The sequence below is a fragment of the Temnothorax americanus genome, unplaced genomic scaffold, assembly GCF_048541705.1.
Source record: "Temnothorax americanus isolate GAGA-0224 unplaced genomic scaffold, ASM4854170v1 Scaffold18, whole genome shotgun sequence".
Lineage (NCBI taxonomy): Eukaryota > Metazoa > Arthropoda > Insecta > Hymenoptera > Formicidae > Temnothorax > Temnothorax americanus.
Window position 1 is genome coordinate 2,831,585 of NW_027509318.1, and position 27,432 is coordinate 2,859,016.

At 38.7% G+C, this 27,432-nt stretch overlaps 1 protein-coding gene and 1 long non-coding RNA gene across 7 annotated transcripts in view; one reads left to right on the top strand and one right to left on the bottom strand.

Moving 5' to 3' along the window:
- LOC143896326 (agrin) overlaps nucleotides 1-27,432 on the bottom strand; it is a 459,794-nt gene that overhangs the window by 343,234 nt on the left and 89,128 nt on the right. The window lies entirely within an intron of this gene.
- Nucleotides 1-27,432, top strand: part of LOC143896331 (uncharacterized) — a 254,905-nt gene that overhangs the window by 74,680 nt on the left and 152,793 nt on the right. The window contains exon 3 of the long non-coding RNA XR_013256615.1: nucleotides 16,078-16,184. This is a non-coding gene — a long non-coding RNA (uncharacterized LOC143896331). The remainder of the gene's footprint in view (nucleotides 1-16,077; nucleotides 16,185-27,432) is intronic.

Below are 27,432 nucleotides of genomic sequence, written 5' to 3' on the forward strand. Positions count from 1 at the left end.
ATTTGAAGTAGAAATACCGAGAGCATCGTGAAACGATTATATAAAAAAAATTAATTAATAATAAACGAAATTAAATACAGAAGCTGAAAGAATTGACTGAGAAAATATGCTCTGTTGGAATTCCAACGCTGCAGCTTTGAATGAAGCGGCCAAAGGTGCACCATGCCATGCATTTATTCATGAAATATTCGGCCCTAATACAAGTATACTTCGCATTCATGTGACAAATTTTACTATCATTAAAGCAGTTCCAGACAATGCATTCCAAACAAGTCTGGCAAAACGTGTAAAACGGATATGCAAAACATACAGACGCGATGATGGAATAATAATATGTGATAATGACATGTTTAATTGATTTTATGACATAAATGCGATATATATCCGTTAGTATATCACCACATTATTATTAATTTGTTACATAATGAATATAACGACCTCTCCTTTTCTTTTTTTTTCTTTTTCTCTCAATTATTACAAAATATATTATTTCTCTCAATGACGAAATATTCGATTGGTCAACATTCTCATCAAATATATCCAACTATTCGTTTTTCAACAAGTATAAAATACCCGAAAAAAGTTTATTTGTGCATGTCACCGAAAAAATAATGATATAATATCCGCGAATCAGAGACGCACGGTAATTTTGTTTGGCACATCGTCGGAAGGGATTCGTATCATCAATGAAAAAAGAAAAAGCGAAAATGAAAAGAGAGACTTTGGGGGAGAATTGCGGCGGTTCGCTTGGGTGCGTAAAAGTGACAGCGGCGTATTTGCAAGCCGTGGCGATTTAAATAATTAATTGAATTAAAGCTCCAGGCCCGGTTCGGTGCCGGTTGCAGACCACGCCGCGCGTGGATATTTCCTCTCCTCCCTCTCCCACGGTCGCGCTTGAAAACTTGATAATTTAATTTCGCGCGGCAAAGGAAGTTAATCCCGCCGTGATGACGGGGGTGACACGACGGCACGAAAAGGGGAACAGCGAAAAGGAACGAAAGAGTTGAGAGCGCATCCGCCACTTCCGGCACAACAGGCCACTTCCGGAAGGAACTCTTTCTAATTTCTGTTTGCTTTGCACGGCTGTCACAGTTACTAAAAGTTACGTTTAATTCGCCTTACGCGAGTCTCATAACAAGAAGTTCATAACAAGAAGAAAAAAAGAAGTGACCACAATAAAAGATGAAAAATTTAAAGATCGATATGTCTGGTAACAACATAGCCATTCTGATCTTGACATTCTTCAAAAAATATTTATCGAAAGAGACAGGTAGACGAGGAGGAAAAAGAGAGAGAAAACTTGATCAGATTATTCTGTCTTGAAAACATTTTTACGAAAAATATAATACTTTTGATTTTTGCTAAAATAAAAACTGAATGTTCTTACTAAAAAAATAGTGTTAAAAAAATGTTCAACATAATTTATTGATAAAAAGTATGAAAATATTTAACGATTTAAAAATAAAAAAAAAAACTATATTTTTAAATAATAATTTTAATGTAATCGAGGCAAAGTTACTCTCTATACTTTATACTTTTTTAGTAATTTTCTAAAATTAATTTAAAATCAATTTCTCTCTTATTAAATTGAAAAAATTGACTCGTAATTTGGATGTAATAATGTAGTTCTAAAAATAGCAAATGCATCAAATATTGTGTCTTATTGCGATAAATATAAACACATTTGGCTAACAATAAGCTAAATCAATCAACTGACAAAATTAGTACTCAATAACCAAATACTTGCACGCATTTACGAGGGAGATGACAGGAGGATGTAAAGGAGGTGGAAATGTAATGCAGAAAATGGAAGTGTAAACCGGAAGAAAGCACCAACTGCATCTACGTATTGCGTCTCCTGTAAACGGTTCTGATAATGATACTTGCAAAGTGGAAACGGAAACGCAGCCGTGAATCAGGATTAGGCATTAAGATCATTATAGTCCGATTTCAACTCCCATCGCTCCTGTGATCCTTGGATTAAATTCGCAACGCATCGAAGTGAAGAGAAGCTTAAGTCGGAGATCCACAGAGACTACTTTCATGAATCAATAAACGCAAAGATGATCATAACGTATAATAAATCTGCCGTGATAAATATACTAATAGGTCCGTCTTCTAGCAGATTAAGAGAATAAGCAGATCTCTCAGAAACGTTTATTTATTCCCTTAATCGTAACGAAAGCTAGCTTTTGAAAATATCCTGTCTAGAAGGCGATTTTAAGGACGTCGCAGAAAAGCAAGCAAGAAACAAATCTCTAAGTTGAAACTTTTATCGAAATTTATTTCCACAGCACTTCGCAAATTCTTTAATGCTTTTTATATTTCGAATAAAGTTAATTTTGCAACCGCCCTACTTTGCAACATTCATATTTAAATTTTCCCGAACTGATACGTGAGATTTGATTTTAATCGAATTGTTGATTTGCATTTAATCGAATTTGTTTCAAATTCAACACTCAGAGGTTCTAAGATATTCAAGTGTATTGAACAATGTATCCAGCTGCTCGTTATATATACAGAAGTGAAGTTTCAACTAGGAGACGATAAAACGCCGCACACACGCACCGGTTAATCATCGGGCTCTGTTCGAGCCGGATCGATGGTTTTAATCGCGGATACGGCGCCATCTTAAAAACGACGGATAATCCCAGTGGCGATGTCGGGTCAGAATCATTACACTAGATGGATCCGACACGTTTTCATCCTGAAGAGGACAGCGAAGTCGAGCGTTCCTCGAGCATCGATGATCATCGATAATGCAATGAGGAAGGAAGCAGGCAGCTGTCACTCGCACGCGTTCCTCGTGCAACATCGAGCCGACGGTTTCGACCCCATTGAGGCGCACGGAAAGTAATTAACCCCGTGTTCGCCGGTCGTCCCACTTCCCGGTCCCTCGCTACCAGTCATTCGCTTCCCCGGCGAAGTCAGAGCATGGAATTCCTCTTCGTCTCGCGGACCACCTAATTGACGCGCATCTGCGCATCAGTCGTCGAAACGACACTTTTCCATGCGGCGAGTCATCGAATCAAATCATTCAATCGCGCAACACTATGATTTCAATCCGTAATGAAGGCCGTCGTTGTGCGCATTATCCTTGTTGCATATTACCGCTTTCGATACATGCATTATTGTATTTCAAGACCAGGCTCAGCTTGTAATCGCTTCATCATATACTGTGGAATCCCGTCCGCGGGATTACTTTGCATAGCACTTGATAACTTGCGCCGTTACAGTTCCACGAATAATCAGAAAACAATATAACAAGAAGGATTTCTATATATAAATATCGCTGAGACTAGTATACTCAGAATCGGCTTTATATAAGGATCGTTTAAAGGAAACGTAGACTCGGATTGCTGCGTCGTGAATAGTAACATTACTGGAGATGAGATACCTTCTTATATATAAATGTTAGAAGTGTGCCTATATATACCACTATCAGCAACGGTATGGTATATTTACCTGCAATGCGCATATTCTTATGCTGTCTTAAATTACACTTTACTCAAACTGCTAGTCTCTATGTTTCCATTTGGACAGTCTTTATATATTTCGGGAGATCTGTCATAGATTAATTGCAAAGATTATTTTTTTTCGCATGCGTTTTTCAAAAAGAGATTTTTATTGTCCTACAAGATAATTGATCTTCACAAACTATCGTAAACTTTTAATAAGATCTTTCAATTTATCGGTTTTTCCGCTGGATGTAAGTCTATCATTAAAGCCAGATTTGATCAGATACCGAAAATGGCTTGGAAAATATCGATTGTCGAACATATTAAGATCAAATGTCTATCTCAATATCTGTCCGAGAAATAACTGCAGTCTCTACATAAAAACGAAAAAAAAAAAAACGCCGAGATTCATCTCGATAAAGACCGAAGCGAGATCGAAGAGCAGAGAGGAAGCACGGGGCAAAATAATGGTAATCAAACCGACTGCCGGTGTCGTCCAGAATTTTGTTCCATGCAACGCTCGTTATAGAAGAAACAAGAAGAATGGAGTAGAAAAAAAGAGGAAAAAAACCGCGCAACCGGGGCGAGCGTGGGCGAACAAAACAGGGCACGTGGATCCGATAACCACCCAATACAGAGGACTTGCAAATCTGAAATGGACGAATACAGATGCACGAGCACGCGCGCGTCCTCCGGGTTAAACCTCGTTTCTGATTGTTCCCGGGCTGTTTCTGGTCCGGTGGAACACGGTGCACAAAAGTCACGTTTCCCCGATCCGCGTCGGACCGCATTTTCATTTGCATTTATACCCGGACGCCGGGCGCGACGGCCGACGGAATTGAATCCACCGTTGAAGTCGCGACCCGCACCGCAGCCGAGTGCGTATCAAGCGCCAAATAGTAATGAGCGGGGGCGTACGTATTGTTGCAAGCCGGGCGCGCGCGGGTTTGCCGATGGAAATTAGGGACTTGGCACTACCGTTTACGAGGTTGCACGAGAAACCCTCGTGGAACGCGCTTTAAATGTCTGAAGATAATGTCTAAAATACCCCGGACTCCGGACCGCAATATGCGCGTTGATTACGGCGTAATAAACGAGGGTGTACCGTGCTGTACGAACCGCTAGCGAAATAAAGCGCTGTGAGGCATAAAAGCAATGTTAACATTATTCAAATTGTTAGTATTCTTTGAGAAAGGTAAAGATCGCATGCCACACGTTATTTACCGCGCCGAAAATCAATTGGTGCACTGATATACAGTTGTGTGTGTGTGTATGAGTGGAGGAAGGTAGCAGACGGCTCTTAAATTTACTTTTAACAAGGTTCGCCGGTATTTTCTTTTCTACCGGAAGAAATCAGTAATGTGTTTTGGATAACATTATAGTCGTTGAGAGTATAACTCGATCCTCGTTATTCTTCCGCGAGTCTCCAACGGCAAACCTTATAATGCGCGAGGAAAAGTGAATGTCGCATTTCGTTAAGGCCATTCTTCTGTTTCTCGTTTCTTCTCTCCATCCGGCGCGGCGCGCGGCGTCTCACCGCGGCTCTTTTTCTTCAGTTTCCCTGATCCAATTTGAGCACTCTCGAAATTCTACCCTTTCAAGCCTTGACTTCGACCGTTCTCTCTGCTGCTGGTAATACCCCTGCCTTTCGCGCTAGGACATATCTAGCACCTTCTCTCTTCCTTATCTCCCATCTCCGCCGCCGTCTCTTTCCCAATTTCTTCGCCCAAATACGCTGAAACCGAACTCGACGAAACGGTGTTCAAGTCTAACTGAACTCTATTCAGCAAATGGTGCTCCAAATCCCAGATTCATCGGCACGTGTATTCTTAGCACACGGTCGGCATTAAGTGTGCCTATCCGATCTTATCGTCTCGCGTTTATCTCGAACGTACTACCCGCATACAAAAATTGTGCGGATACGGTTAATAAAAATAAAGCATGCGGCATTGTTGTGGGCCGTTTTTTCATCCAGATTCGTAATTGAAATTGATACCATAGTAATATATTCATTAATTTTAATATAAGTATCTAATACGTGTGCAAGAATCGCTCCAATTTTTGGCGATTTTCTCTTAAAGATCACAATGGACATTCGGAGGCAAAACGGGGGAGACAAGACGTTTCATTAAATTGCGTCGCGATCCTTTCAATCTTCTTGAAAATAAAAGTTTATGACAAGCCCTCCCAAAAGGCTACCTAAAAGTTTTCCCCCACTTTTTTGCCAGTGCGAGAAAGCTCCCCTGCTGGAAAAGGAAGGATCCGACCATCGCTCTTCGCTCCGACATCACCCTTTCGCTCATACCGAGAGTCTCTATCCCGCGATCGTGACTCAAACTCCGTTTCGTCGGATGTGCCGTTCGGGGGCTAGCAACCAACTAGCCCCGCTCTCATTTGAAGCCCCGAGGAGAACGACCCCTCGGAATCACGAAGCCTAGAGGGGCGGCGGTAAATGTACGAGGGGCTCGGCTGCGTATATAGCTAACTGTGTGTAAAGGAGTAATGAAGTCGGCGAATCAAGACAGAAATTGAATCCGTTCGATTTTACGCCCCGATTGCCCCCGAACCCGGCCCCTCAGGGGCGAGATGGATGCTCGCGTGCGTTCTCGCCGAGAAAATAAAGTTCCCCGTTGGACGCGTCGAGAAATAAAATCTCGAACATACCCTAGGTTTCGTATATATCCTAATAGGAATCATAAACAGAGCTTTCTCTGCTTCGTATTATTCATAGGAAATCTAGTGAACGTTTGCAACGAAATGTTCGAACTATTGACTCGTATCAATGTATTTTATTTTCAAAAAATTGCATTTATAATATATTGTACAAATCTAATATTTAATAAATATAATAAAAGCTATATATATAAATATAATTACATTATTATAATTTTATTTGGTTCTGGTATTAGAGGAACTTCTCCTCTTACTAACATCTTTCTCCTCTCTCTTTCTTTCTTTCTCTTCTAGCTCATTTTTGTACAACTTAATTTATTATACTAACAAAGTTAAGTCTTCGCACTACTGTAAAATAAATTCCATTTTTCTTCTCTCTCAAACTGGAGTAGAGAAGAAATGCGCTAATCATCCGGGACACGAATGTGCAGCTCGCCAGAACTATTTCTTCATCCTTTTCTCTCGCGGAATGAATATATAATCTCTCTTTTCACTGCCGCTACAATGGCACGAGCTAGCACTCTTGTAAATACAGCACTCGAGACCGCGGATCTTCTCGCCTCGCGAAAGCAAACACGAGAACCGCAGATTGTTGTTACCTCGCGAATACGAATAAACAACGGGCCGGTATGCGACCGGCAAAACCGACAGCGGGTGGATTGTCGAATCTTGGCACGATTCCTGCAGTTGCAGTTTATGGCTCGGGCTCGGGCTAGGCTTGCCCTTACCCCGATCAAGTGTACCGTAAAGAAAGGCGTACGCGACACAAAAGCGGAATACTCTATTCTTCGTAAAAAGACGCGGAACGTCGTGCGGTTACGCCGTGTCAGACACCGAGAAAAGAACGAATCATGCTTTATACGCAATTTTGTTCGCAGACAATATATAGTGTGACAAGCTTATTTTTTTAAATATATATTTAAATTAGATAGATGTAAATATATAGTTAGGTTAAACTAACTAATATTTGATGTTAAAATAAAACGAGTCGGAGGTTGTTACATTATAGTGAAATATTTTAACGCGCTTTAAGTACACTTTACGTACAAAGAAATGTAAATGTAGGCCACAGTGTGCTACACAAGTTCTTAGAAAGCTCTATGTCCACAGTTGATTCGATATATTTTAGTTTGTGTTCCTATATCATCTCAAGATTTTTTTGTCGAGAGTTACTCTAAGCAAAGTACGCGATGTATATAAGAGAAGCTTTCACACACGACATCGATTATGTGTCGCTCTTAGTGCTTGGTGCATAAAAAATAAAGTTGGCGAATTTGCGAAACAGGGTAATATAGCACCTAAGGTAGCGCCGCGGGATTATTAGTCCGAATAGTCCGAGCGTAGCTTAAGTGCTTCCTGAAGAAGTGGGTGTAAAGTTTCGCCTCGGTAACGAGTGGATGATCGATCTTTTCTCGAGGGATGTCGACCTAAAGCTCTCGCCAGATATTTTGCGACGTTCATGTAAACTCGATCGCGAACGTAATACGTCATGTCTGTCTTTACTGTCCAAGACATTACTACGTCTCCGTGGATTTTCCAGTCTACAAATCATTTTCAAAAGGTTAATAATCTAACTTTTAATAACTTTCATAAAAGTATTCTTTAAGATTAAACAATTTTTCGACAAAATAATTCTCAGATTAAAACCAATGTTAACTATCTAAGAAAGGATTTATTAATTAAATTATGTTACGTGTATTCTTAGATCGTCACAATATACCGAACTATCGCTAGATTTTATATTACCCGTTAAATTCATGCGTTTAAAAAACCATCTTCTCTATTTTAAGGATACGAACTCATTTCACGTGTATACTACCTATCGTGATATAAAACGCTGAAAGGTTACTGTGATATGACGTATATTGATTTTTACTTAAAACAGTTAGAACTTTTCATATTTCATGCGAGATATTTTTAAGAAGATAAACTTACGAAATGTGGACATCGAATGACCCAGAAATGTCTTTTATCCGAAGCATAAATAACCTATGGATAGGTCACATTAAGAAATTTACGAACGCGACCCTATAGACGATATCAGCACCAACTTTCAAAATAAAACAAGTGTTGCTCGGACGGACGGAAGCATGCTTTATAGAGTAGCATCAAATCACCTGGGCAACAGTCCATTGCCGTAACCACGTCCATAAATCGATAGGAGAGAAGAGCGGGACGGCGGTTTTATCGATACCCGCAGTTTCCGATTTCCATTCGCCACGAGACGCCCCCTTAATCCACTTCTTCCATCAGCCGAACCATCGACCATGACCTCGAACCCATTTCAATTCCCGACGAGCGAGCAAATACATTATTTCAATCTCTCTCCTCTTTCATCCTGAGTCCGCGACGTGTTTTTTCCAGGTCACCAAGGAAAAAGATAAAAGATATCTCTATGTCGATTACTAATCAAAAAGAAGTTACATTGTGATAAGTAAATATAACATTAGGCAACTTCGACCAGACATCCGACATATGTATTATCTTGTTCAAAGGGACAACTTCAAATATTATTTATCAATATTGAAGAATACTTTCTGTTGTAATGGATTCACGGTCTTTTCATTTCTTTGTTTTTCTCTCTATAAAATGCTTGCTGTATATATATATGTATGACATACCTAAGTAATATTCTTTTATATACAAAATTTAATATTTTATAACAAAAAATATTTAATATTTAATAATAAAAACGTTTTAAGATAATTTTTATAAATAATGCCTTATATTATTGTCTACAAATAACGTTGTTTTACGAAGAACGAGATACGTGGAAAATTAGGGAATTAAAAACATCGTACATGCACGAGCATAATCCTTATCTCTTTGCATTATTAAAACGGAATAGCTATTTTCGTCTAAGACGGAGAGTCGGAAGGAAAAATTTCGATAAAACATCTCCGTCGGAGAAATAATTTCTAAGTATACACACACCTCTAATCCCGGACGTAAGAGGCTTACGCTAAGCCGAAGGGCATCGTTCTGCCAAGAGCGACAGATTTAATTAGCCAGACGACGTTACCTGAAAAATCGCAAAGTCGACGGATCATCAGAGAGAGAAAGCGGAATAACAGAGGATCCCTGTTCGGAGGGTGTGTTTGCCGGCGACACACTCCCGTAGGGCAGCGCACAAGGATTGACAAGACACGACGCACACCGACCTAGGGAAAGGCTTTCGCTGCAGCTGGCTTTAATGAGGCGGGTGAGAACGTCTCGTGTATGTAGCGTCGCCCAAGATCTAAGTACCGCGGGAGAAGAGGGTGTAGTAGCGTAGAGTATCTGCGAGGTAGATATAGGACTGAAGTGCACGACCCCTGTTTATAGTAGGGATAGATGTCCCTGATACGCGAGCGCCGGCTTGCGTTGCGCTCGGAGGCAGCTATCATCTACCGCCATCAAAACGACGACACCTCGTTCATGCTCCCGGCAGTCTCCGGGATAAATTCAGCCGGCGAATAACAATATGTCCAACGGGTAAACGATGAGAAAGTAGAAAAACTAACGCTAAAAAGAAGATGATAGATGCCTGCCATGGGAGAACCATCGTTCATCTCGGGTAGGAGTGCAGTGATAAGAACAGTTATCAAGAGAGCAGTGACAAAACGCCGAGCTTTTGAATTAATAACATTAATTGATCGTTTATTAAAAAATATACACGTCGATATACCTATGCTAAACCTATATAAATAAAATCACATTGTTGAAAAGAATTCTGTAAAAAGTAACTGTTAAAAGTAGTTTGCCAAAAATCAATGTAAGTTTCTATATCAAGGAATGAAGTTACTCAAAAATTCAAAATGATCAATTTGACACTCACCATTATAAATTAGATTTTTAGAGTTTACTATAGTTATTCGATTTGATAATTTTTCTAACTTATTATAAAGACCAATTAATTCTTTTCTCATATCGTGTGATTTAATGTTTAATAAATCAAGTCAATCGATTTGGTGTACAAATATAATAAATATAACACTGTGTAGAAAGTCTCGTATGAAGCATTATAAGTCTCGCGAAACTAAGATGCGCGATAAGATGCATTGCAAACATATACAGTGTTGCAGATCTGTCACCACTAACTTTATCTATGTCTCTCTCATTGAATTATAATAATAATTGATTTCTCTATTTACAGATAATAACAGTTTTTAATTTTAAAGTTAATGATCTTTAATTATAGATTCGATTAAACTTCAAATCAGATATATTCTTCCCCTCAATTTCAAGTGGCTAATTAATTCGAGCTTGATGGGTATTAAGATACTTAAAGCCGGAAATTTAAAAATCGCGAAATGATATGACATCTAACGTCTCATTACGAGAAAAGATAAGGAAGTATCCGTCCACGAAAAGAGTAGCCAGTTTTCGAATACTCTGCATATAAAGGTCTTTACAGTTTGGTTTTAATGAGGCAGACGATGACGTCGCATGTAACAGCTAAGCCCTAAGTGCTTTGGAGGAGATGATGTTTGCATCTCTCTATAGGCCATGTACCTTCAAGAAGGATTGGCATACAGAAAGCATGGAACTACATACAATATGTAATAGATATATTATTAGACACGCATGATATGTTACAGAATAATATGTCTGATATGAGCAACTATCATTCAATCAAAATAACAATTATCGATTTAATAATGCCGAATAACTTCTCAGTACCCCTCCCCCCCGTAGTGAGTTCAATTATTTTTTGAAAAATAAATTGTTTACATTTTTCACATAAAACATAACATATGTAAGTAAAAAAAAAATATTGCAATAACAACATGATTTTGTAATTTTGTTTTATTGATTACTATTTTTTAGCAATCGTAAATTTCTTATTGATTAAAAAAAAATCTTGTAATCTACGTTATCCGCTCTAAAACTTAAGTTAACTAAAATGTTAATTTAAAATAAACAAATATTAGTCAAAGATAATAGATGAAATTCGTTGCAAAAATTATCATGTCCGCATTTCATTCAGATCGCTAAGAAGCTAAAGATTGGCTGAAACGTTGCAACGAATCTCGAGAGATCTCAACGGTCTTCGACCGTCAACAGTTTCAAGACATAAGAAGATACAGAGTTTGCAGATGCCGGCTGTATTTCCGATGTACGCGGGACGTGCAACCGGCTTAATGAGGCAACCGCACGGATCGCCTTGGGAAGAGCCTTAGGGTCGCTGGGTACCTAAGCACGAGGGGGTGGCCAAGAAGGTGAGATACGGAGATAAATAGCGTCGCTTGTTTCAACGAGAACGAGACACCGGTGAGCGACCGAGAGGAAGGCCGAGGGGAGGGTCGAAGGTGGTGGATAGGGTCGTGCGCTTAAGGAAACTCGAACTGTCGAGCAAACGCTCCGCCATCGTTCCCATTTCAAGTCTGCGCAAAGCGCTCAAATGAGCTGCTATTAATACTACGCGCGGGGATCCATGGCATACAGACGTTATGCCATGCTGATGGTATTTATTTCTTTCCCGAATCTTTCGTACGGCGATGTCTAGTATAACGCGGAGCGTTAATGCATCTCTTGTGAGCTATTAAAAATAAAGGACTTTTATAAAAAAAAAAAAGATTTTGTACAATTAGGTGAGAGACATAGACTCGTAATTGGAAGCACAGTCACCAAAATGTTTAATTCCAGAAATAATTCTTTGTTTATAAAAAAAAGATCTCTTTCTCTGTCTTCTTTCTCTTTTTGTTTCTCTTCGATAAAATTTTCGCTAAGAGAAGATCAACTCCACATCGCTGACCTAATCCGCCTTGTTCCGATGCCAATTCTGCAGAGATAAACGTGGTGCAATCTGCGCGAAAAGTGCTCAACCCGCAGTAGAATCCATTTGCAATTTTGATGTAACACTAGAAACCGAATAAAATTAGATTCAATCAATATACACCGACTGCAGAGGCCGACTTGCCTCAATACGTGCGTTCCAACGTAACGATATTTCCCTACGAGATGAAAGAAAGGCACGCGCGCCTGTGTGTGTATATATATATATATACATATATATATATGTGTATATATGTATATATATATAGAGGTCCGGAAGTATGTTCCGGGACTTTTATTTTTGAATCTGATTACATATATATGCGTTATATTCCAGGACTGTACATTTCAAAAAACGTAAACAGTCCCGGAACATACCTCTGGACCTACATATATATATGTATATATATATATATATATATATTTACATATATACCTACACATATCTGAAAATAAATAGTCTAACTGCGAAGTGGAGCGCCGCGCCGTCTCGCGATCGATGAAGAGTGCAAGGTGCATCGACACCACATCGATGCACTTTAGCAATCAGTCAGTGGGCTTTTATCGGTCTTTGCTATCTACCGATGATCGATAGGCCAGACCGGGCGCAAGCGGTAACAATCGCTCGAGGATAACGGGTTGCTTGAGAATTATGTCGACATGCATATACACACGCGCGTACGCGGAAGACAACTTCGGGGGAGAATAAGTACAAGTAGCTTTACACGCCTGGGCGATACCGCCGCGTGCATATTTCAAGAGGCGCCCGCTCATATAGATGCCCCGATTATTTTTATCGGCTTGTTTCCCTACCGCGATGGTGCCGATAGCGACAGCCAGGAGGTGGAAAACACGACGTGACGCTCGGCCTCTCGTAGGTAATATTTTCGACAAATAAAAATGTTCCAAGTACGAGACAATTTTCAGTGCTGAAAGATCGTGAAGATTGACGTGATTTAAAAATCGTGACATCGGGTCAACAAACTGACCGCTCTCTCATTCTCGTTTCCAGGCTGGTATATTTATATAGAGATCGGAACGAGAGATAGTCCGTTCAACTCTACTCTATAGCGACAATGTACAATAGTGATCAATTATGTCTCTATTTTCCTCGCACTTCTCCGTACTTTGCAATACAACCTAACCATTAGCGTCTCCATCATAAATCATTCCAAAGTTTTCCATAGGATCTGTTATTTCAGCGATAAGGTTTGATGTAAAAATAATTACATTATCAATTACGAATGTACACACAAGACTGAGTTTTTCTAGTACTGAGTACTGATTGTATACTATCATCAGTACTGTAGTTTACTTTGAAGCACACATGAGTAATTAAATGTAGATTGACTAAGCTTGAAAAAGTTGTTTAACTTTTGAGTCGCAAAAAATCCTTTATGAAAGAGAAATTTAAATCCACTGTTCTGAAGCAGGCCCCTAATAAGGTAAAGAAATAATAGTAATGTACAAAATTGTAAAGCAAAACATGTAAAAACAAGTTAAAACTAATTAGCATTCATGTATCAAAGTTATATATAAAAATTATGAATATTATATATATGGATGTCGAGAGATAAACGCTCGTTAATATGAGATATTGACTGTACATTGACAGAAGTATAACTACATTTAAGAAACCACAATATATCTGAAAAAAAAGAAGAGGAAAGGAGCAGAAACAGCAAGAATCGGTTTATTTTACGAAGTTTCAGGAAAAGAGGGTGAGTATCTCCTGATAGATTTCCCTTTTAGCAACTTTTGTTTCTTAGTCTTGGAAACGGACGCAGCTTTCGAGCTGCTATCGTCCTGACGGCGCGGCTCTGCATACAAGACATCTCCATTTAGATGCCACCCCCTTGTACTATCGCCCGTCTCACCCCCGCCAACCCCCTCGCCCCGGGTTTGTCCGATCTCCCTGCGCCCAGCATCCTCCGCGAAGCGTGCAGCCGGCAAACGTTTTTCTCCTTTTTATTCCATTCCGCCCCCTTCCCCATCCCGTCATCCGACTCTTCTTCATTTTCTTTTTCCCCTTTCAGCGAGACGCCGTCACGACGAATGTCACATCTGCCGTTTCATATTCGTCTACGGCCGTGGCATTCGGTCCTGTGGTGGTGTATGTATCACCGGGTTTCTCGACGAATGCGCAAACATTATTTGGACAGATAAAAAGTTTATCACAACGTCTTAAAGTATTCGCAGACTTCGAGGTGCAATTTTTAAATGGACAGTACACCCCGTCTGACGCTTAATCTGAAAAGTCTCTCTCTTGCGATGAACAAACTATTTATGTCTCGGAACAATACTTTTATTAAGAATTTCTTATTAAGAAAAGAAGCGACGAACATAGTAAACGCTCGTAGGACGATTATCTCAACACTGTAGAAGATATTAGTGCGCTTTAAGCGTGTAAAATGACGTTTCGTCGCGTAAAGTGCATGGATATTCACCGAGGAAAAAGTAGTAACTGCGAATCGAACAGTCATCTCGCACACAGTTTCTTCTTCAGTTTTACTCTGGAGCTTTTTTCTCAATGGAGGATGGAAGACGCAATGTCGCGCGTGTTTTCCGGCCGCGGTAAAGACGATTTTTGAAAGAACATTGCACGACGTCGCACCGTGGTGTCGACAATCACTCGACTCTTGGATTATGGATCCGAGATTTGCACGCCGAATGTTCGATTGCTAGGGGAACATTCGATAGATATATACATTCGCGAAGAACACACCGCATTTCGAAGGTTCGAGTTCCTTCAAACGGATTGAAAATATATCAAAATGTTATACGAAAACCATGCAGACGTTCGCACGTAACATCGTAAATAAATGGTTGGAGAGCAAGTATTCGAATACAATAATTTTGTGTCATTTATTGATATTAAATGAGAATAAATTTAATGAGAAGCAAAGGACAGTGTAATGAATACGATAATGGCATATATCACAATAAAAACTGTAATTTAATATAAAATTATGATAATTACGGGCTTTATTAACGTCGACGATCTAATTTTATTAATGCGGCAATTACCGGTCTTGGTTACGTTATTTAATAAAAACGTGTGTATGAGCGTTGTTTGTGCCTCATACCACTTGCCATTTTACATTTAGTGGAACACGTGAACAGAGGAAATGCATGTACATGAATTATGCATGTAAAAGTAACTAGCCTGAGAACATTTGCTTTCCCTTCCCCGTTTTAGTCACTTTGGATTTTTCCTCATTTATCTACACCACATTTAAATCTAATTCAAATCGCGACGTTTACCGCCGGGAGCGAGAGAAAGACAGGAAAAGTGACAGAGAAAAAGAGGCAGAGGAAGACAGATAAAAAGAGAGAGTCGGCCGATTGTTTCCATCAAAATCCGCGCTCTATGCAGCATTTATACCATCAGGCGACAGAGTCAACGATGTGGCTATAGCTCGCAAAAGAGTTCGATATCCTCGGGCATAACGTATCGATTTCCGTGGGATAGGTCACGGCGTTACGGCATACATATGACGGAATCGCGGCAGAGACAGTGAGTGGGGAAAAAAAACCGATCGATGTACGGGCGATCAGAGGTAGCTCGTCATCTGGAGAGCTGCGGCGAGGCGCGAAAGAACTAGTTGAAGTGAAGAGCGAAAAAGGCGCGAGAAAAGTGAAAAAGTGAATGAGGAATGTGTACACACGTTGTGGATGGCCGCGATCGATTTTATAAGTATAGGAGTACTGGAGTAATACTTATCGCGTTCCCGCGAGAGAATGCAATAAATAGTGACGCGGAACGCGGTGGGGCGGCGGCGCGGCGGTGGAAATACTATACTCGGCGGTATAAGTCGGTTACTCGTGCCACACACGTACATTTCGCGCTGCTGGAAGTATCTTTATGCGAAAAGTTGGCCGACGTAAAGAAATGTGTAGCGCGACTTTAAAACCAGACGCTGCTCGATACACTGTATGTCGATTGACGCGGGTCTTTTGCCAATATTGGAATAAACAGTTAAATAATAATTAGCTGCTGTTATGTTCAACAAGATAAAGCGGTATAAATAAATTGTTATTTTTATCGTCGATTAATTATTGTATTTAATTGGTAATTATTCGACGACAACTATATCGCTGGTAATAATTGTCGTTCGTTATGTAATAAGAGCACTGCTTACATGATCGAATATTATTAAGTAATATTGATGGTCTGTACTGTTACCAGGATTAGTTGCCGCTTTGAGTTCAGCAATATGAAGCAAGACGAGCGACGTGGCAATATAGAGGCAAAATGAGCGACAAGGCAACATCCTGCTAACATATACAGCTAAGGTAGGTTAATTAACATTCGTGCGGATATCAAGCGCCTCATAGTCAAGCCTGGACTTAACAATATTGCTTATTGATTATACGACAACGCGTAAAATTATTACAACGCGAAAAACTGCAATTTGTGCAAACATCTATTTTCTTCAATATATGTAATTCAGATATCAATTAAATAAACAAATTTATTTAGTTTAGTCATATTAAATTTAATTTAACATTTAAAGAAAATTGAATAAAAATAATTTCAATTTCTGCGAAATTGAATAACTCTAAAATTTAATCAAACTGAAAGACTATAGGATTTATACATGGTAGTAGTTATCGCTCAGTATAGTCAGACATTGCGCAATTAAACGCAGGATTGGATAAGAATCTCTCGTCTCTTCCAACGAAAATTTTCGTGTAGAAAGATGTTATTTTATCGACCGAACGTGGCGAGTCATAAAGAACTTTGATTTAGCTTGTTCAGGTAATATGCCTGAAGGAAACTTCACGCACCTAAGGGTTCGCGTGCGAGTTATCGGAGAAAAGCTTAGCGACCAGGCCAAATAATAAATTCTAAATAAAAAACTGTTTTACATCGCTGACGTTACGGCGAACGAGGCATGGCATCCAGAACACAATGCCCATTTTTAAAAACAAGGTAAGGCTGATTAATTAGATGCACTACATCATCCACGTTATTATGCATGTTTTTCAAAAACTTGTCGGTTGCTACGTTCTTTTTTTTACAACGTTTATATTTTATATTTGCATAATGAACAATATATTTATATTTGTATAAAAATGAAAAATCCATTATTTATTCTTCGATAATTTAATTATGTTATTTTATAGAAAATTTTCTCTGGATTTTGCCAAAGAATTTCTTAATTTTGATCAAAATATCAATTCTAAATATTTTTGTTGAATTTGTCGCTTAAAAATTATTTGGCCTTTAATTCTCTGCACTAGGGGGGGGGGGTGAGTTTAAGCACTTTTACCGCGGACTATTCGTTCCGTGGACGTTCAAAAGCTCCCAACAGCGAGGCGAAAGCTGGATCGAAATAAATGGCAGTGTCCGCAATAAAACCAAGTAAATCGTTGGTGCATACCGGTGCCTTTTTCACTACAAGATACGAGGATTTGTTCGTAAATTTTTACTTCCCGTGCTTTCCGATTAAAATTGATTTTTCCAACAAAAAGAACGGCGAAGAGAATATGTTTTTTTCTTTTAAGTTGTATCTTTGGTAAAGATGAAGAAAGATAGAGAAAAGAAACAGATAGATACAGAAATAAGAGAAAGAGTAAGCCTTATCTTTCCTTCAATAATTCAAACATAAATAGAATGATCAAACATGCACTTATATATAAATATTTAAATAACGTATACGTATGTGCATCGAGATGCGTATCGAGTATACTTACAATTGATTGTAAGATACTTTTTCGTAATTGTATATGTATTCAGCTAACAATAATGTTATACTGCAGTCTTACTCTAATAGTGCATTCCTTCATATTTTTATATAATAGAAGAATGCTTAATTCTCCGCAAATTTCTCTTATTTTCACATAGAATAAAATGCAGTGAATAGGAAAAAGGGATCTCTGGCAAAAACATAATTATTTCAAACTACGAGATACTTTGTTTTAGCAAAGCGAAGTAAAAATGTCCGGGGCCAAAATGAAATACATTTTGAATTATTAATTCTCTTACCAGGGAAAACTGTCTGTCATTATTAACCTACCGGTTCGTTATTCAACCAATGTCACGGCGGTGCAAACTGTATTTTCCTTTAACGCGTTAATATATTGTACAATGCGCACTTTGCCCGATTACAGCTTACCGTTTTAATTCGAATTATCGAGATTAACGAGAATAACGAGATTTCGAATCGGTTAGTCTCTAGTCGCAGTCCAGCTGCATTGTCCATCCACTGCACATAGATATGGTGCACTGCACATAAATCGTTATACGAACAATATCTTAATAGTCCCGCATGTAATGCACCATTCGTTCAACAATCGTGAATAAAATATTCGGTTCTCAAGCTCGCGGTCTGCGACACTATACCAAGTTGAATAACTTCCACAAAACTTTGCGACAGAACTTTGCTTGCACTTTCTTCCGTGCTCCACCACTCTCTTCACCATCTCTGTATGTTTGCTTTTGAAGATTAAAAATGCTTCGCTTGTCCGAAGATGCCCTTTGCTTCGAGAATCAGCAGACAACCGGGAAATGTATTCCCGGCGACTCTCGGTCTTCTTTCCCGCTTGCTATTTTCCCCCCTATTCTTTCGCGACCGCGTGTCTACCCTCGTCGGTTCGCAAAAATTTCCCGTGTCCAAAGAAAAAGCTCAAGAATTATGACAAGTACTACAGTGTTCCCAACACGCTATTAAAATAAAAAGGAAGATCTAGCGATTTTTATTCCATGATTATTTCATGATTACTACGTGAAGCGATATTCTTTCCAGCATAACGTTCTGGAACGCAGCCCCAAGGTAATGAGAAATTTTTTACAATCGCACACGCTTGCGAGAGTTTGATTCTGCCTATATCCGGGATTATTTCGTAATTTGCTAACGCGTTATGTAAATTCGATTCATATCCGTGGCAATAAAGTAATCAGGAAATGTATTTTCACTGCTCCTGACAACATTCAAAGATATTATAACAGCTGAAATAGCTTTTGATTTTATTTCACTTTTCGAGGTGATCGACAAGCAAAGCTTTAGCAATTTGTTACTAGACAGCAGCGTCAGCATTTAATGAAAAATTCATCAATAAAGAGAATTTAATAACATTAAAAACTTATCATATTTTTAAATACATTGCTGTACGTTCAGTAATTTGTTTATTCTATCTCGAACATGTTTACATGTCGCGTACTATTTTTGTAGTAAATGAGAGAAAAAGCATTAAAATTCTATTAAAGCGATTCAACTATCAAAGCCATTTATTGCTCTTTCATTCACAACACTTGCTCCAGGGTGACACTTTTAATCGTATAAAAATATTCAGTAGTACGTGACTATTTTACAATTGTATTGTGGCGAAAAAAAATAAATGGCCGTGCAATAAAGTTCGTCGAATATGTTTCCGCCAGCGTTGCGGAAAATCACGTTTGAGACATGAACTGTGAAATATCCCATAGAATAGCACGCGATTAGCGGCATAAACCGTCCGCACTGTGCAAATGACGGAAATTGAGCACAAATTTACCCCTAATTGATAGTCGTCAAATAGAATTCTGTATCTGATCGATTATACATATATATATATATATATATATATATATATATATTCTTGTTTATTACTCTCTTTTCCCCCTATTTTAAATATATAACTTACATTTTTTGTATTAGTTGATTTATTCGATAATTTAGTACGATTCTGGAGAAACGACACAAACCGTACTCAAATTAATGTTAAATTCTTTAACGTGAATAAATCTTTACAGAATTAATTTCATACACATTGACCAAAGTTAATTCATATAAATTAATTTAAATCGATGGATATAAAATTGTATTTAACGAGGAAATATATATTAGAAGATTTTATTATATTTATTATATTTAATTTATTAGTTTTTTTTATTATACTAAAAACTTTTTATATTAAATCTAATATTTAGAATAAACATATCTAATATCAAATATTTAAAAAAGATTTTCTATGATGACAACATAAACTTTAAATTGCCAAAGAACGTGTAATACCCAATAATAATAGGAAATGCTACATAACTTTGAAAATTGCAATAATCTTGAAAAGGTATGATTTCTAATAAAAATTGCGCTCTAGAAGTTGATCGAACAGTCCACAAACAAACTCAGACGATAGTCTTACATAATTTTTCAAGACTGGATATAGTGGATATAGCCAGGTCAGAAGAGGTTAAAACAAAAGCACTAAACGCACGGCACCTCGACTTCTCATTACACCGAGCCCTGTATTCGTCGATGTGTCAGCCGAAGGACGATCCGCGGCAACTCAATTTCGCTCTGACGGACAGACACGCGTCTCGCGAAGTTGAAGACTTAATAAAGGTTTCTCCTCGGCGATAGTCGCCTCCGGGTATAGGCGAACACCGCGAACACAGTGAACACAGCTAGTAGGGCGGATATATGTGGCATATCATCGGTGCGTGATCTCTCTGAGAAACATTATCGATTCAAAAAGTATTACACGCACAAAGCGAGACTCTAGCAGAGTGTTAGGCAAAGAACAACGGGCGTTTCAGAATTCGTGTCAGAAATAATAACAGGAATTTATTAACTTGTTATATCGTATATATTAAATTAATTTTGTATAGGAGAATGAGAAAAAGGAGGAAAAGAGAAAGAGAAAACAACGCTGTCGATCAATTAAATAAATTTTTGAAATTGCCATTTTGACTATTATAAAATGAACACATGGTTAAATTCCATCTCCACATATTTACACATGTTAAAAAATCGTGTGTAATAGTAGTACAATAAAATAACATTTTAAAAAATATTGCATTACGTACATTGCAATATTTTTATTTTTATTAAAACTCCACATATTCTGTTTTAATATAGAATAAGTGCGACGAAACAGCGAGAGGATTAAAAAAATACATATAGGAAAGGATTACAGCCCGAAACTGAGAAAAGTTCGCATATCTGCATCCGAATGATTCGCAATCTGTCCAAACGTTCCGCAGGGACAAGCTTCATGAATTTTGATGCGGGAAAGATTTCCGGAAAATCGTCGGGCGGGCCGAATCTCGGCTAAAATCGAGCGGATATTTACATGAACGAACGATTTACGCAAGTAACGTACACACGCAAGCGGGGATCAATGTAAGGGACGTCACAAAGTTTCCGCAACGCAAAACTTTCGTGGCCTCTTGTGATCCGCGCGTCATCGCGAATCAACTTGTATCACGTGCCGCAATAATTTCTGTAATTACCTACACCACTTTCTTCCCGTCGCCCTTTTTCACGCCGCAATTTAAAAGTCGATCCGCGAGGCAACGACAGACGTGATAGACGGGCACGTGTTCTTTCCCCGAGACTGAAAACTTAATAAAGCCTTTCCTATAATGGTAATCAAAAAACTGCGGACGAGGAAAGCATTGTGGAAGAGAGAAGAATAGATGAGCAGGCTATTTAATCTTTCGAGTCGTAAAATAACTTTAAACAATTATGCGTTCAATGGAAAATAATAAATAAAAATATAAGAATGAAGTATATATTATAGATACCCCATTTTTATTTTAACTTTTCAGCTTATAATAATCAATTTTTTTTACATGTACTATTTTAGAAAATTCGATAAATGCTACTTATATGAACATAAAAAAAAAATATACAATTATTATTAATTAAATATATAACTTATAAATAACTATAGTTTTTAAAATATTGAATAAAACAATAATTCTCGCTCATTCACAACAATCTATGAGATTCATGCTAATATTAGCCGGGAAATGTAAATGTCCCTGCAATGCGAAACAATATATCTATATCACAATGTGTTCTTTACGAAGTTCTACGAAAATAAAGAGTTTGCGATGTTTTCGGGACATATATTTTAATTAATTAGTTTCAGAGAAATATATATAGAATTTTAACGTGATATAAGAACATGCGAAGAGCTGAGTCCAGCTAATGCAATTTTTTTTTTCAAATTGTAGAATACGGTAGAAATATCGATCCAGCCAAGCTGTACTTTACGATTGCGTGAAACGTACAAAAGGCAGCATGAAGGCGGATGATAAAACGGCACGTTATCCTCGCGGGGGAAGGCGCTGGGCGATACGCGCGTCGCGTGTGCGGCTGATAGAATTAGCGAAGGCGAGTGTTCCTTAGCTCGCGCCGCGTCGTAGGCGGATACTTAATGCCGTGCGTTAAACCCGCCGCGCCGTACGAGAGGGTGACTTGACCTACGTGGAATCACCAGCGAAACGAGTTTCAAAGTCTTTACGAGCTTTCGGTGCATCGAACGACGAGCGCGCAGTATCTAAGGCTCGAACGAGTTGTAACGGCCCCAGCCGAGATTTCGATATCGTTCGTCAGACAATAACGTCGACCAGTTTGAGAAAGTCACACGTCTGGAAAAAATATCTTCTTCCTAGGATAAATTATTTGGCGAAGTCGCGTTTCGTATCAAATATTTCTTTTTATTCTTATATCACTTTTCTTCTTATACCGCGATAAAAAATAAAATAAATACCTAATAGAGTAATAATTCATCTGTCCTTAAAAAGTATATGTTATTAAAATATATATATAGGAGAATAATTACTTTAGCTTTTGTCTAGATTAAAATTGAAAGTTTAAATGCATAAAAAGTTAGCACTTTTCTCAGAATATCATGACATCAAAATCGTTATTATCCCGATCGACCTATTTTCTTTGACCTGTTTCGAATTTAGACAGGTCCGGTGGCGTTATGCATTTATAGATTTTTATTGGAAAGCTACATTTCTATTTTTAAGAAAAAAATAAAATATTGACGACGATCGTCCTACTAATTAAAATCTAAATATTGTAAGAGCTGATTAATACAGATGACAATTGCATCGCAATTATTGGAGAAAAAAAGTATAATGTATAGCGCACCGTAAAACAGTTCTCCGGTAATTTTATATCATGAGAGTCGGCTGATTGAGATTAAATTGTCCGACAAGTACAGTCCAAATATCTCTCAAGCTATCATGAGAGAGAGAGAGAGAGAGAGAGAGAGAGAGAGAGAGAGAGAGAGAACGCGCAATTCCGGCTTAAATAATAAAAATCTCTCGAAAAAATTACATACATTTAAACGGCACATTGCTTCGCAGTTCCGAGATTTCCCAAGGCATTTGCTTTTTCGAGTAAAATCGAGGCGTCATTCGAAACGTTAGTTCGACGACGCGGTAGCATAAATCACGCTGTACTTCGCGCGCGCGATATACAATATTCCGCGTGCTGTTTTTATAATTGATATCGCGTGATGCGATCTGCTCGAGCATGCACTCAATGTAATGCAAATCTCGTGAAATTTCCATTCCGTAATAATTTGTTCCGCACCGCGGAGCAAATGTTTTTTAAACCAATGCTCTCGATTTCGCACAGATAATATTCGATGGAATATTAGCGACAAAAAAATGGGGGGAGCATCACTGTGCCTCGATGCATCTCGTTGCGATTTATTGTTATGCCCTATGTTTCTGATGCGCTTCATATATTATTGCGCTCTACATAATGTATTTTACACCTACGAACGTTTCTAATAACAGAGACGACTTGCGCACATCGGCGTTCACTTTAACAAAGAATGATCGTATTGACGTGTATATGGAGTGTCGCGGAAAGGGGGAGGGAGGCATCACTTATTTTTATTTATAAATCCCTCCATATAATAAAAATTGATTTTACTTCAGTAAAAAAAATAAACCAAGATCTAATGAAATATGTTTCTTTAATTCTCGATGTTAATTTCAATTGTTCAGTAATAATCTATTTATATTAAATGTTTTCTCGCTTTTTTTTTCTGGAGGAGAGAGAGAAAGAGAGAGAGAATCTTAAAGACAGTAATGTTAAAATTAAAGAACTATTTCTCGGTAAATTAAATCCTAAACGTTCTAAAATTCTAAACGCACGAGGATGCACAAATTAACAGGCTCCGTTTCTACAAATAAATATAGTCTTGATGAATGACAAAATAATCGTTCTGTTTGCGAAGGAAGGAGACGGGAACGAGAACTTTGCCATCAGATCATCAAGAGAAATCCTTTCAGTAAGAAAATGCAAGAACGTGCACGGGCAAAAGCGAGGGTTTTCACTACGGCCGTTCGCGGAAAATAGATCCCGCGTCCTGTATCCTACTTGGGTTTCGACTCTCACCATTACTCTCTCGCTCGCTATTCGCGCTCGGTGACGTGGAAACGCCTCACGAAGAGCTTCCCGTGCGGGACTACGAAATTGCTTTACCGCTCTCGCGCGGGGTCTTTAATTTGGTTTACTATCGGCTCCGGCTCTCTCTCTCTCTCTCTCTCTCTCTCTCTCTGCCGCGCGCGGAATACAAACTTATTTACCGTCACCTTTTTCACCGGAGAACTGTCGTTCAACGAGGCACGCAAAATTTGCCGCAAACAAGCTTCTGTTCTTATTTGATTCTTAGATGCGAATTATTCGTGGAGCATTCTACGGATTTGCGAAAACAATGAAAAATGTTTAAATAAATGCACGATGAGGTGTAATACTACTCCTTGTAATTTTTATCTCAATATTCCCGTTAAAATAAACGTAAAGCAAATTTTTTTTATAAGAAGACTGTTAAGAATAATACATTGCTTTGATTTAAGTATAAATAATAATTAGTGTCAATGACGATAATTTCGTAATTAAAAGATTACACTTGTAAGATTCTTTCAACATCCTTAATGTAACCCTATTCACGTAACTCAAAAACCGTGAAAAAGGATTGGATGCTTTTCGGATGTTATCGCGCGATCAAACTCGGATAAACTGCAGTGAACCGGACGCGTTGCCCTCCCACGGTTGAAGATCCGTCATCGACAGCTTCTTTGTCTGATAGTAGAGCAGCAGGTAGTTATACGAGAAGAGTCTCGCCTGGTGGAATTACCGGCGATGAAAGGAAGAGGAAGGAACTCGTTGACTTGTCCACGGCTGTTTCGCGAACGAAAAGTCGCCGTCGCTATTTTACGCGAGGTAATATCCTTTCTTTCCCCAATCCTCCTTTCCCTGCCTTCCGCTATCTTCGTCCCGACAATCTTTTCCTTTGCTCCGTTCTGAGAAAGGACGAAGATTGGCTCCGCAGCCAATGACTTGAGCCATCAGAGAAGTTCGCAGAATCTCGATCGGGCTCTCCTCTTCTCCGTTCCGTCGCTGATCGTACGATGCGGTATAAAAGGGCTTTTCGAGTGACCTGTTCGATCGTTTCGCCGACAATACCGTCTCGAACGACCGACAGGTACTATTTTCGGGCTCGACGATGAGCCATGAAGCCCCGGCGGTAAAGTCAGGGAATCTCGTGAAATATTCACGCGCGCATATAGCGCGAGAGGCATGGAATTTTTCTGATAGCCGTCGGACTCGTCAGTGTGAAAGCGTACAAAGCCCCACAAAGATTACAATTTCCGACATTAGAAAAGTGCAATGTGAACTGAAAATTCCGAAATATGTCACCCGGCCGAGTATATTGCTCTTCCCCAAAAATGTCGAGGGGGCTAAAACAACGGACACGCAAAAGTTGGGAAAAAATCACGATCTCCACTGTGACAAAAAAGCGAGTCGGCGCGTAATGAAATTTCATTATCCCAAAATGTACCCATTCCACACGGATATTATTCTTCTCATATATTTTAGTTTCTAGATTTTATTTCACGCTTTATTCCCAAATTCCGCAACGCCCGCGAATATATGTATATTGAGGAAATAATTTTTTGATGCGGTCAACGTATTTACGCGCGCTTTCCCGACTTCACGATCCTTTTTTACGGTACTTTGGAAATTCGCGCGCCGCCGTTTGCCGTCATTGATGCGGCAGTTTCGGAATCACGCTACGGCCGTAATAAACTGCCGGTTCGCGCGGCTCGTTTCGTCCGCTGAAAAATTGCCGTCCGGCCGCCCTGCAAAGTTAGTGCGCTCGCGGGAACGCTCAACGCGGAAAAAAAAATCCGAAATTGCGCGCGGCGGAAAAAAAAGATAATTTATTTCATACGACCGCGATGCGGCGATGCGAAAGACTTGTACGCGGAAACTGCGATTCGATAGTAATTGACGATATTTTATCGCTGACGTTAGCGACGACCAAAAACAACGCTTCATCTTCACCCGCCGATTAGAATCTGCTAATAATCGACGAACGTGTCAATAACATGCGTAATAACGAACAATTGTCTAAATTTTTACTTTAATATTAAAAATAGAGTTTTATTCGTAAATAATTTTGTTAATTATATCTCTGAAACCATCAGGTTTACCAAGAATAGCGAAATATCGAGTAAATACTTTTTATTCAGATCATCGCCACATTTTCTTATATTGAAATAGAGAAATTGTACTGGAATTTATATCGGTGTCGTCTACAGATCGTATTTTCCAATGTTAACGAAGTCATTCCGAAGTGTATGACGTTATACAAAGCGAGAGAGGCACGCCTCACGTGCTTGCCTACGGTGTATAGATATGAATGGATTATGCAAAGCTGGAAAAGTGTCGATGCTATTATCCTTTAATGCCGGGTTGGATACGTCAACGAGACAGAACCGCGAGCTTGAGCGTTCTGACACCATTCCGCGGTTGATCGAGATAATGAATGCAAATGCAGTTCTGCTCGCGTAATCGTGAGATAATAAAGCGATCGTGACTATGGCAACTATACTTCGCCGGGATGCTGGTATAAATTATGTGGCATGTCGTGATAAATCAAGACAAATTTTGCCGCGGAAAATATCTGAAATTTAAGAAAAGTTCACTCTCTCCCAATAAACAAAAACGAATATTTAAATCAACATCATAGACTCGATATTTTTACATATGACTATTCCGAAAAGCTTTTTGTTTATGTAATCGCGATAAAGTAGGAAAAAAGACGATAAATTCAGAATTTTTTAAAATAAGGAACTATTTTGAAGATATAATTTTCTGTTACTTTTAACAATTATATCTTTGTACTTTTTTAAATTTATACACGGAACCATGTAGCAATTTAACTATTACAGTAAGAGGCTTGTAACAAGATGCATCGCTCACTAAAACTGCGTGGCGAGGTGCAAAAGAGGAATGCGATTCACCAAACACTCGACTTTAGCATGTGAAATATCGATGCGAACCGGGCCGGGATGTCGGGATGTCGGGTCAAAATGCCGGAGTCTTGGCCCCGAAAGGTTAATGGCGCGACGACACGAGACACGTGCATGTGCTCGTACAATGCACCTCGTATGCATTGGGGATTTTCGTGTTGTACACCCCGTAATTGTTGCGTCCCGCAATATAAACGACGAGAGTTAAAATAGAGATTAGTCAAACAGATACAAATAATCGCGAACGGCGTATTTGGCCGGTGTATACATACAAGAATAGAATAGAACATCCTTCTATACAATTGACTGCCTCGTGCAGTCTATATAAACGCAGATTTTGATACTACAGGAAAATTTTAAAAAGATACATCAGAAGATAAGTCCAAACAAGTTTACAAAGTCAAGTTCAAAAGTAATATAATAAAATATGCTAAACTTCTTGGGACGGAAAAATATAAAATACTGTGCGTTTTAATAGCC